The sequence below is a fragment of the Pseudorca crassidens genome, chromosome 3 (genome assembly GCF_039906515.1).
Source record: "Pseudorca crassidens isolate mPseCra1 chromosome 3, mPseCra1.hap1, whole genome shotgun sequence".
Lineage (NCBI taxonomy): Eukaryota > Metazoa > Chordata > Mammalia > Artiodactyla > Delphinidae > Pseudorca > Pseudorca crassidens.
The window spans coordinates 154,953,747-154,966,014 of record NC_090298.1 but is presented as its reverse complement, the minus strand read 5'-3'; positions in this window follow the sequence as shown (position 1 = coordinate 154,966,014).

Sequence of the window (12,268 nt, the reverse complement as noted above, 5' to 3'; positions counted from 1 at the left end):
ATATTAATTGGCCAAACCTAAACATTGTGTAAACCGTTTCAAAATCTATTCTGAGCCAAAACTATTCACTGTGAGTCAGTGGCTCTAATTCCCTTGCTCAGTTCCAGTTATTCCAAACCATGTTACGCCCAGTCATCACAGTGACCCAGACTCAACAAGAAACCAGCATTAGCACTGAAATAAAAAGATTTAAAGTAGGTCAGTGGATGATCTGCTTTCTGTTTTTCCTGACAAGTTTAATGAGATATCCAATGCATTTATTTGTTCATTTAAAAAATATCTGTTGAACACCCACTGTTCACTCAGCACTGAACAGAGCTCTGAGAGGTACAGGAGAAAACTTGACAATGGTTTTGCCCTTGTGGAATTTTGTAGATTAGCAGAAGAAAATAGATATTAAGCAAATACTTTCCCCAAAATGTGTGCAATAGATTGTGATATGTGTGCAGAAGCAGCAGCAAAAGCACTTGTAGGAGTAGATGATACAGGGCTCTCCTAAGCAAATGTTGCAGTAAAAATTGGAGGCGGAATCAAAACGCTCTCATCTCTTAAACTAAATTTGGCTGGTGAGTGAATTTTTTCTGGACGTGTAAGTGATGCAAATTTATGCATATACTTTATATCCTGACTCTTCACACCCCTTTTCGTATAATTTCCTTATTGGGCTCATTGCAGTTAAAATAATGTTTATACTATAGAGAAAGCCTTGAGACTGCATGGGATTTGCAACACAGAAAGTTTAGAGCTAGTTTTTTGTCTTTGCAGCCTTATAAATCTGCCACTTTTCAGAGTGTTTTTAAAAGATATATTTATTTTAGCAAATCTATTCTGTTACTTTGATAAAATCTCTGGGTTATATTTAAGTTGTCTGATTTAAATAATTTTGCAGTGTTTAGTTCATGTCTAATTTATTTATTTCATCTCTGACTGGTAGAGGTGGAAGTATGTATTACAAAAGACATGGAAATATCGTCGTGTTTGGAGAAAAAAGTACAAAAGGAAATAATAAGAAAGACATTATGTACTATTTAATATCTTTTTAAAAAGTGTAGTGATGACAGTAGACTTGGCTGATTTGTTTCTGCATTTGTTTCCATTCTTCAAAGTGCTTTTATCTTTGAGTTAGTTTTTTTGTATTGCAAGCTGTTTTTCATTGCGCCTTGCTTTGTAAGGTTTACAAAACTCTCCCACACAACACGAATATAAAGAAGGATGTAATTTGTGAGGTTATAAATGGCATCTTTTAACTGTAATAAAATAAGCAAAGAATAAATAACACTGGATTAAACTGAAGCCCATTAGTGAATTGTGAAACAACACCAAAAGTGAGTGGAAGGATTTAGTAACAAATCTTCAAAGAGTGTTCCTTTGTGTAATAAATGTTTGACTGTGGTGGGAAGCCTCCTCCATGTGTCCTTGCACGTACCAAGTAATCCTCTGCCTTTGCAGCTAGAGAAGAAGAACCATGCTGTCTGTATACATAACAGTAGCTCCCCTGCATCTATTAGAAAAGAGTTAAAAATTGGGAACCACTGAAATAAAGTCTAATGCTACAATAATTTATTGTTAATTCTGTCAATGACTTTCATTACGTAGACACTAGCTTCTCTTTTGTTCTAGTCCCCAGCTCCCAACACCTGGGTTCTGCTGTCATATGGTGGCAGAGGGTGGGAGGGTGGGAAGCAGAAACATTGGAGAAGGCGAAAGGATAATAAGACTATGGAAGCTGGAGTCAGGTAGTCAAGACCCACATCTTCTCTCCATCACTAACAAGCTGCATCACTTTAGGCAAGTTATTTCACTTTCCAAACCTCAGTTTCTACATCCGTGAAATGGTATAATAGTAGTCCCTACCAGAGCAGGTTGTTGTGAAGATGTACTGAAATGTAGCATGTAATGTGCTCCAGACAATGCAGCATACAGCATGTTCATAGTTATGAGAAAATTAAAACAGAAGAGCGTATATGTTAAACATTGAATAAGTACTAGAAGCAGATATAAGAATTATTAAGAGAAGCCCAGAGAAAAGAGGGATGTAAATATAGTAGCACTGATGTACCATGGGGGTTCCCACACATAAATGAAGGTGACATGATTAACAGTCGTATGAAATTATAGTCGGATTTCAGTTTCAGAAGCTGTGTAACCCTGAATCTGCCTCCTTCCCTTCCTGAATTTTACATCAGTCACTTAAAAAGCTTTTTATTGGTTTAAAAAATTCACGTGGGTGTCACTAGTCACTACCAGCTGCTGGAAATACTAAAGGAGGTTTAAAAGCATCTGATTTGGAGACTGTAAGAGTCTCTTAGTAACTGTTGTCATGCATAGCATCCACCAATGGAACTTAATATTTTAACTGATACTAGAGGAAGATACAGAAACACTGATGCTTAAATTTCTGTTCACGGAATTCTTACGTTAATTTTTATGTTAAATATTTCCATTCCAAACATATTAATACGTCTGAAAAATTCTCAAGACCTAACTCAGCGCTGTCAGTGAGTTGGGTAAACCAGAAGTGATCAACTGGATGGGAAGATACAAATAAATTGTTCTGTTCACCCCAAACATAAATGCAGCTGACTCTCCTTAGTGACAGAGTATAAATAGATCACGTTATATAAGGCACATTGAGGCTTTTTTTAACCTTTCAAAAGAATTAGCATTGCACATAGCATTACTATTTAAGAATTTCCTCCACACAGAACATGGTGTTTAAAAATCTACCCCCACTGACACTCATCAGAATCAAGAGAGTAAACAAAGATTGAGAATCTATATCTTGAGGAGTCTTGGTAGATGAACATAGGCTGGTGAAGGCAGAGTCATGAATGCTTGAATTATGCTGAGAGTAGGCATCTGGTTAAATAAAATTTCCATTTAACAGAGTCTAGCAGAAACCTTAGTTACCTGTCACAAAAAGTCAGATGGCTCTTTTTCCTGGCTTGGAAAATCGAGCAGCACATGGAAGTGTCCTTAAATTTCATAACTACTGGGTTGGCCAAAAAGTTCATTCTTTTTTTTTTTTTTCCTATAAGATGACTCTAGTAGTACTTAGTTGTCTTTAACTTCATTCAAAACAATTTTGTTAGATTGTATGTGACAGTTGTCACATCAGCGTGTATTTAAAAAAAGACTTGTCAAAATTGGTGAAATTTTGTGTAGCCATTTTAATATTGAAGATGGAAGCAAAAGCAACATTTTTGGCATATTATGCTTTATTATTTCAAGAAAGGTAAAAGCGCAACCGAAACCCAAAAAAAGATTTGTGCAGTTTATGAAGAAGGTGCTGTGACCAAATGAACGTGTCAAAAGTGGTTTGCGAAGTTTCTTGCTGGAGATTTCTCTCTGGACGATGCTGCATGGTCAGATAGACCAGTTGAAGTTGAGAGCGATCAAATCCAAACAATAACATAGAATGATCAACGTTACACCACACAGGAGACGGCCGACATACTCAGAGGATCCAAATCAAGCATCTAAAAACATTTGCACCGGCTTGGTTATGTTCATTGCTTTGATGTTTGGGTTCCACATAAGTTAAGCAAAAAAAACTTTCTTGGCCATATTTCCACATGTGATTCTCCACTTAAACGTAACGAAAACATTCTGTTTTTAAAACAAATTGTGACAGGCAATGAAAAGTGGATACGGTACAATAATGTGGAATGGACGAGATGGTGGGGCAAGTGAAATGAACCACCACCAACCACACCAAAGGCCAGTCTTCATCCAAAGAAGGTGATGTTGTGTATATGGTGGGATTGGAAGGGAGTCCTCTATTATGAGCTCCTTCTGGAAAACAAAATGATTAATTCTAACAAGTACTGCTCCCAATTAGACCAACTGAAAGCGACACTCGACGAAAAGCGTCCAGAATTAGTCATAATCTGCCTAGTCATAAGATTAGGCATAATCTTCCATCAGGATAACACAAAATCTTCCATCAGGATAACGCAAGACCTCATGTTTATTTGATGACCAGGCAAAAACTGGTACAGCTAGGCTGGGAAGTTCTGATTCATCTGCCGTATTCACCAGACATTGCACCTTCGGATTTCCATTTATTTAGGTCTTTATAAAATTCTCCTAATGGAAAAAATTTCAATGCCCTGGAAGACTGGAAAAGGCACCTGGAAGAGTTATTTGCTCAAAAAGATAAAAAGTTTGGGGAAGATGGAATTATGAAGTTGCCTGAAAAATGGCAGAAGGTAGTGAAACAAAAGGGTGAATAGATTGTTCAATAAAGCTCTTGGTGAAAATGAAAAATGTGTCTTTTACTTTTACTTAAAAACCGAAGGTACTTTTTGACCAACCCAATACTTTGTGAGTCCTGATTGCATTCTTATTTGTTTCTAGTACCAGTGACAGCCAAGAGATATTAATTTTGTTAATTTGCACCTGGAGTGCTTTAAAAATTCATGATTTACAGTAATACAGGTGGTTCTCTGTTATTTGAACCAATGAGCATTACATGTAAGTGTCTCAAAATCAGTTAGGAATATCCAGAAGAATGCAATCCTTCTTCATCCCATGCCGGTCAATTTCATAATGACAAGACCAAGCTTCCTGACAGGATCTTTACACTGTCTTGAGGATCACTGGCAGTCAGGCACTATAATGGACATGAGGACATGGGCAATTTCCCTTCTTACTGAGTGCACTCTCCCTTACCCTCTGTGCGCTTCTGTGTGAGCCAGGTTGTAATCACACTCACTTGAAAGGACATCGAATCATTTTCCTGTGTCTGTGGCATTTTTCCATCAATCACTCTCATCAGTGCATGGAACAATTGTGCATTATCTGGGGACTTTGTTAGGGTCCAGATATTATACTGTCCACCTATCATCTCACTGGCCTGGCAACCTCATTATTATCAGAGACAAGTGTTAATTGTGAATACAGGAATACTATAAACTGAAACAGTTATATTTTCTCACCTGAAGCACATTTTAATAATACTTGCAAATATCTGGACATATTTTAACTTCATAATTTTTCTGCCAGAAACTAAATTGGATGATGCTTTAGAAAACATAAGGACAAACAGGGAGGGAGAAAGAACTTGAGTCTCATTTCATTTTAAAATCTGGGCTGACTGGCCATATAATTAGCTAACTAATTAGGAAAAATAATTAGCATCTTAAGACTTTCACTTCATCATCTGTACATTGGAGACTTTATTTCCCTGGAATGATTTTTCAAGAGTTTTCGATTCCTAAGAAAAAGTATATTAAACCTTTACATTTGAAGATTATAAAATATCACCTTGTAAGAAACCATTAGCATCAATTATTTGTTTAAAAAGTTCGAATAACTAGCCAACAAAGAAGTTAATTACATTATGCTCAGAAATTAATTGGATAATCAAATATAAATGCATTTGTTTGTATAAGAAAAAATGACAGAGGAGAAGAAAATACAGTTGGAATATGTTAATATTTTTCATTGACATATTTTTTTAACTAAACTTTTCCTGATCAAGAACATGATAAGAAAGTAATTGAACAACTTTGCTGATTGTCAAAGCGTTAACTTTGTCATTCCAAAGACCTATCTTTTATTCACTGACCTGAAATAAAAGAGGGGAAAAAAAGACCAAAAAAATAAAAAAGAAAACAGGCTAATACTTAAGATTAAAGGGGACACGTTTTTGGCCTATAGAAGAAAACATCATTATATAAATGAAATTACAAAACTACAAAACTATAGAAAAATGAATTAATTGATAAAACACCCACTTCCTTTTGCAGCTTTTATTTTAATGCCCCTTGCAAAACATTAATTTGACAATAAATGAATTAAGGAAATGAATGGTGTTTCTATGTGCTTTTGCTCATCATCCCTCATGTGCCACAAGATACAGCAATTCTGGAATCACTGGAAATAAACACTGCCAATTTATCTGGTTCCTTTCTTTGACTTTAGCTAGTATCCAATCTAAACTATTTCATTTGTGGGTACAAGTTAGAACCAAAATAATCAGAGAAGGGTGAAAAATTTGTAGAATGGATGTCTGGTTTCATTCTTCTCACTCTGCAGATGATAGAAACCAGACCAAATGGTTCTATGCTTTACCTGAGGCCAGATACCTAAATTAGAGGCAGAAACAGAACAGAAACCTATGTCTCCTGACACTGACTCCTGTCTCCCTTCCAATACACGACGTTGCCAACATTTAAAATTTGAAATATTCATCAATGAACTCTCTGGTGGATTCACTGGTGTTTTTACTGGAAATTAGAAGGTGGTTTTCTCAGGGAACAGTGAAAGAGCATACTATTAGAAATACATTTTTTTCATAATATTTCCATTTTATGTTTTAAACATATCATTAAAATCCATTATTTAACTATAAAAACTTAAATAGAGTAAAAGTAGCAAACTCCTTTCTCTTCTCCTAAACCCACTTTTCCCATTATTTTTCTTTGTTAACTGATATGCATTCTGCCCATCTTTTTTCAATGAATTGATGTGCTCATCCACATACACTAACATGTAAAATCTCAAAGTGATTTTGGATGTAACAAGCTAAACATACAAAAGAATCCAGCCTCGTACTAAGGACATTTATTGGCTCACTTACTGAAAGTCTAGATAAATGTAGATTTCCAGGTTGATTTAATCCAGTGCCTCTGGCTATATTTCCTGTGACTCCCTGCTGGACTCTACCTCCCCTGTGCATTGAGCTTCTTAGTAGGATGGGTTAAGTACTTCTGGGTCTTACATCCACATACACAAACATCCTCAGAAAGAGAGAGCTGTTCTCAGAAACTATCCCATAAATGGAAGAAGAGTTTTCCTAGAAGGTCCCCAGAAAATTTCCTCTCACAGCACATAGGCCTCTACTGGATCATATTCCTGAAAGAATCACTGGTAAGGAAGAAGCATATGGAGGGTCTTAGGTCCATGGAGACACATGGGATGCACGGAAGAAATGTGAATTTCTGAAGACAGTTTGTATTCTGGTAAGAAGACAGGAAGGTACAAATGCTAAGTAGCAGTTTACAATGTTTACTACACACAAATAAATAGTTCTCTCTCTAGACATATAAATATACATATATATCTTGAACATATTTTATGCCATCATACATCTCTACCTTATTGTCTTTAATTGCTTCATAATAGTTCATAGTACTATTGTACTATGTACTAATTGTACTACAGTACAAATGTACTGTAATATTTAACTGATACCCTAGTGATATGAATCACTTTTTAATTTATTAACTGTGTTTCTGTAATTTGGATGAGGCCTGAGTGAGAAAGTTTTAAATAACTCTCGTCAAAAAGTTAAAACCAAACAAACAAAAAGCACATTCCTAGACTAAACATTCATGTTTAATATGCCTGGTCCTGTGAGCTCTGCATGTAGTACCCAAATAGTAGTTAATGAAGTTTCATACACTATGTTTCTCTATTTCTCACGAACTGAAAAATGGAAGTTCTTCAGTAGTGACAAAAAGGAAAATGACAGTGGCGAAATATTTTATTCAAAAGTCATAAAGACCCAGAGACAGCAGAAGCAGGAAGAATTACAATCCTGCAGGCTGTGGACAAAAACCACATTCTCAGAAAGATAGACAAGATGAAAAGGCAGAGGACAATGTACCAAATGAAGGAACAACATAAAACCCCAGAAAAACAACTAAATGAAGTGGAGATAGGCAAACTTCCAGAACGAGAAGAGAGAGAGAAAGGACCAGAGAAAATATTTGAAGAGCTTATAGCCAAAAACTTCCCTAACATGGGTAAGAAAATGGCCACCCAAGTCCAGGAAGCCCAGAGAATCCCATACAGGATAAACCCAAGGAGAAACACACCAAGACACATAGTAATCAAATTGGCAAAAATTAAAGACAAAGAAAACTTATTGAAAGCAGCAAGAGAAAAACGACAAATAACATACAAGGGAACTCCCATAAGGTTAACAGCTGATTTCTCAGCAGAAACTCTACAAGCCAGAAGACAGTGGCATGATATACTTAAAGTGATGAAAGGGAAGAACTGCAACCAAGATTACTCTACCTGGCAAGGATCTCATTCAGATTCGATGGAGAAATCAAAAGCTTCACAGACAAGAAAAAGCTAAGAGAATTCAGCACCACCAAACCAGCTCTACAACAAATGCTAAAGGAACTTCTCTTAGTGGGAAACACAAGAGAAGAAAAGGACGTACAAACGCAAAACAATTAAGAAAACAATCGTAGGAACATACATATCGATAACTACCTTAAACGTGAATGGATTAAATGCTCCAACCAAAAGAGAAAGGCTTGCTGAATGGATACAAAAACAAGACCCATATATATGCTGTCTACAAGAGACCCACATCTCACCTAGGAACACATACAGACTGAAAGTGAGGGGATGGAAAAAGATATTCCATGCAAATGGAAATCAAAACAAAGCTGGAGGGCTTCCCTGGTGGTACAGTGGTTGAGAGTCCACCTGCCGATGCAGAGGACACAGGTTCGTGTCCCGGTCTGGGAAGATCCCACATGCCGCGGAGCGGTTGGGCCCGTGAGCCATGGCCGCTGAGCCTGCACGTCTGGAGCCTGTGCTCCGCAGCAGGAGAGGCCACAACAGTGAGAGGCCTGTGAAATGCAAAAAAAAAAAAAGAAAGAAAGCTGGAGTAGAAATACTCATATCAGATAAAATAGACTTTAAAATAAAGAATGTTATAAGAGACAAGGAAGGACACTACATAATGATCAATGGATCAATCCAAGAAGAAGATATAACAATTATAAATATATATAAACTGAACACAGGAGCACCTCAATACATAAGGCAACTGCTAACAGCTATAAAAGAGGAAATCGACAGTAACACGGTAATACTGGGGGACTTTAACACCTCACTTACACCAAAGGACAGATCATCCAAAACGAAATAAGGAAACAGAAGCTTTAAATTACACAATAGACCAGATAGATTTAATACATATTTATAGGACATTTCATCCAAAAACAGCAGATTACACTTTCTTCTCAAGTGCGCACAGAACATTCTCCAGGATAGATCACATCTTGGGTCACAAATCAAGCCTCAGTAAATTTAAGAACTTGAAATCATATCAAGCATCTTTTCTGACCACAACGCTATGAGATTAGAAATGAATTACAGGGAAAAAAACACAAAACACAAACACATGGAGGCTAAACAATACGTTACTAAATAACCAAGAGTACACTGAAGAAATCAAAGAGGAAATCAAAAAATACCTAGAGACAAATGACAATGAAAACAAGATGATCCAAAACCTATGGGATACAGCAAAAGCAGTTAGTTCTAAGAGGAAAGTTTATAGCAATACAATCCTACCTTAACAAACAACAAACATCTCAAATAAACAATCTAACCTTACACATAAAGGAACTAGAGACAGAAGAACAAACAAACCCTAAATTTTGTACAAGAAAAGAAATCATAAAGATCGGAGTAGAAGTAAACGAAATAGAAACAAAGAAAACAATAGCAAAGATCAATAAAACCAAAAGCTGGGTTTTGAGAAGATAAACAAAATTGATAAACCATTCGCCAGACTCATCAAGAAAAAGAGGGAGAGGACTCAAGTCAATAAAATTAGAAATGAAAAAGGAGAAATTACAACAGACACTGCAGAAATACAAAGCATCCTAGAGACTACTACAAGCAACTCTATGCCAATAAAATGGACAACCTGGAAGAAATGGACAAATTCTTAGAAAGGTATAACCTTCCAACAGTGAACCAGGAACAAATAGAAAATATGAACAGACCAATCACAAGTAATGAAATTGAAACTGTGATTAAACATCTTCCAACAAACAAAAGTCCAGGACCAGATGGCTTCACAGGTGAATTCTATCACACATTTAGAGAAGAGCTAACATCCATCCTTCTCAAAATCGTCCAAAAATTCGCGGAGGAAGGAACACTCCCAAACTCATTCGAAGGGGCCACCATCACCCTGATACCAAAACCAGACAAAGATACTATATAAAAAGAAAATTACAGACCAATATCACTGATGAACATAGATGCAAAAATCCTCAACAAAATGCTAGCAAACAGAATCCAACAGCACATCAAAAGGATCATACACCATGATCAAGTGGGATTTATCCCAGGCATGCAAGGATTCTTCAATATACATAAATCAATCAATGTGATAAACCATATTAACAAATTGAAGAATAAAAACCATATGATCATCTCAATAGATGCAGAAAAAGCTTTTGACAAAACTCAACACCCATTTATGATAAAAACTCTCCAGAAAGTGGGCATAGAGGGACCCTACCTCAACATAATAAAAGCCATATACCACGAACCCACAGCAAACATAATTCTCAATGGTGAAAAACTGAAACCATTTCCTCTAAGATCAGGAACAAGACAAGGGTGTCCACTGTCACTATTCTTATTCAAAATAGTTTTGGAAGTCCTAGCCTCGTCAATCAGAGAAGAAAAAGAAATAAAAGGAATACAAATTGGAAAAGAAGAAGTAAAACTGTCACTGTTTGCAGATGACATGATACTATACACAGAGAATCCTAAAGAGGCCACCAGAAAACTACTAGAGCCAATCAAGGTAAAGTTGCAGGATACAAAATTCATGCACAGAAATCTCTTGCATTTCTATACACTAATGATGAAAAATCTGAAAGAGAAATTAAGGAAACACTCCCATTTACCATTGCAACAAAAAGAATAAAATACCTAGGAATAAACCTACCTAGGGAGACAAAAGACCTGTATGCAGAAAACAATAAGACACTGATGAAAGAAATTAAAGATGATACCAACAGGTGGAGAGATATACCATGTTCTTGGATGGGAAGAATCAACACTGTGAAAATGACTATACTACCCAAAGCAATGTACAGATTCAATGCAATCCCTATCAAATTACCAATGGCATTTTTTATGGAACTAGAACAAAAAATCTTAAAATTTGTATGGAGACACAAAAGTCCCCGAATAGCCAAAGCAGTCTTGAGGGAAAAAAAATGGAGCTGGAGGAATTAGGCTCCCTGACTTCAGACTCTACTACAAAGCTACAGTAATCAAGACAATATGGTACTGGCACAAAAAGAAATACATAGATCAATGGAATGAGATAGAAAGCCCAGAGATAAACCCACACACCTATGGTCAACTAATCTATGACAAAGGAGGCAAGGATATACAATGGAGAGAAGACAGTCTCTTCAATAAGGGGTGCTGGGAAAACTGGACAGCTACATGTAAAAGAATGAAATTAGAACACTCCCTAACACCATACACAAAAATAAACTCAAAATGGATTAAAGACCTAAATGTAAGACCGGACACTATAAAATTCTTAGAGGAAAACATAGGAAGAACACTCTTTGACAAAAATCACAGCAAGATCGTTTTTGATCCACCTCCTAGAGTAATGGAAATAAAAACAATAATAAACAAATGGGACCTAATGAAACTTAAAAGCTTTTGCACAGCAAAGGAAACGATAAACAAGATGAAAAGACAACCCTCAGAATGGGAGAAATTATTTGCAAATGAATCAACGGACAAAGGATTAATCTCCAAAATATATAAACAGCTCATGCAGCTCAATATTAAAGAAACAAACAACCCAATCCAAAAATGGGCAGAAGACCTAAATAGACATTTCTCCAAAGAAGACATACAGATGGCCAAGAAGCACATGAAAAGCTGTTCAACATCACTAATTATTAGAGAAATGTAAATCAAAACTACAATGAAGTATCACCTCACACCAGGTAGAATGGAAATCATCAGAAAATTTACAAATAACAAATGCTGGAGAGGGTGTGGAGAAAAGGGAACCCTCTTGCACTGTTGGTGGGAATGTAAATTGATACAGCCACTATGGAGAACAGTATGGAGGTTCCTTAAAAAACTAAAAACAGAATTACCATATGACCCAGCAATCCCACTACTGGGCATATACCCAGAGAAATCCATGATTCAGAAAGTCACATGCACCCCAATGTTCATTGCAGTACTATTTACCATAGCCAGGTCATGGAAGCAACCTAAACGCCCATCGACAGACGAATGGATAAAGAAGATGTGGTACATATATATAATGGAATATTACTCAGCCATAAAAAGGAACGAAATTGTGTCATTTGTTGAGACGTGGATGGATCTGGAGACTGTCATACAGAGTGAAGTAGTCAGAAAGAGACAAACAAATATCGTATATTAACGCATATGTGTGGAACCTAGAGAGATGGTACAGATGAACCCGTTTGCAGGGCAGAAATTG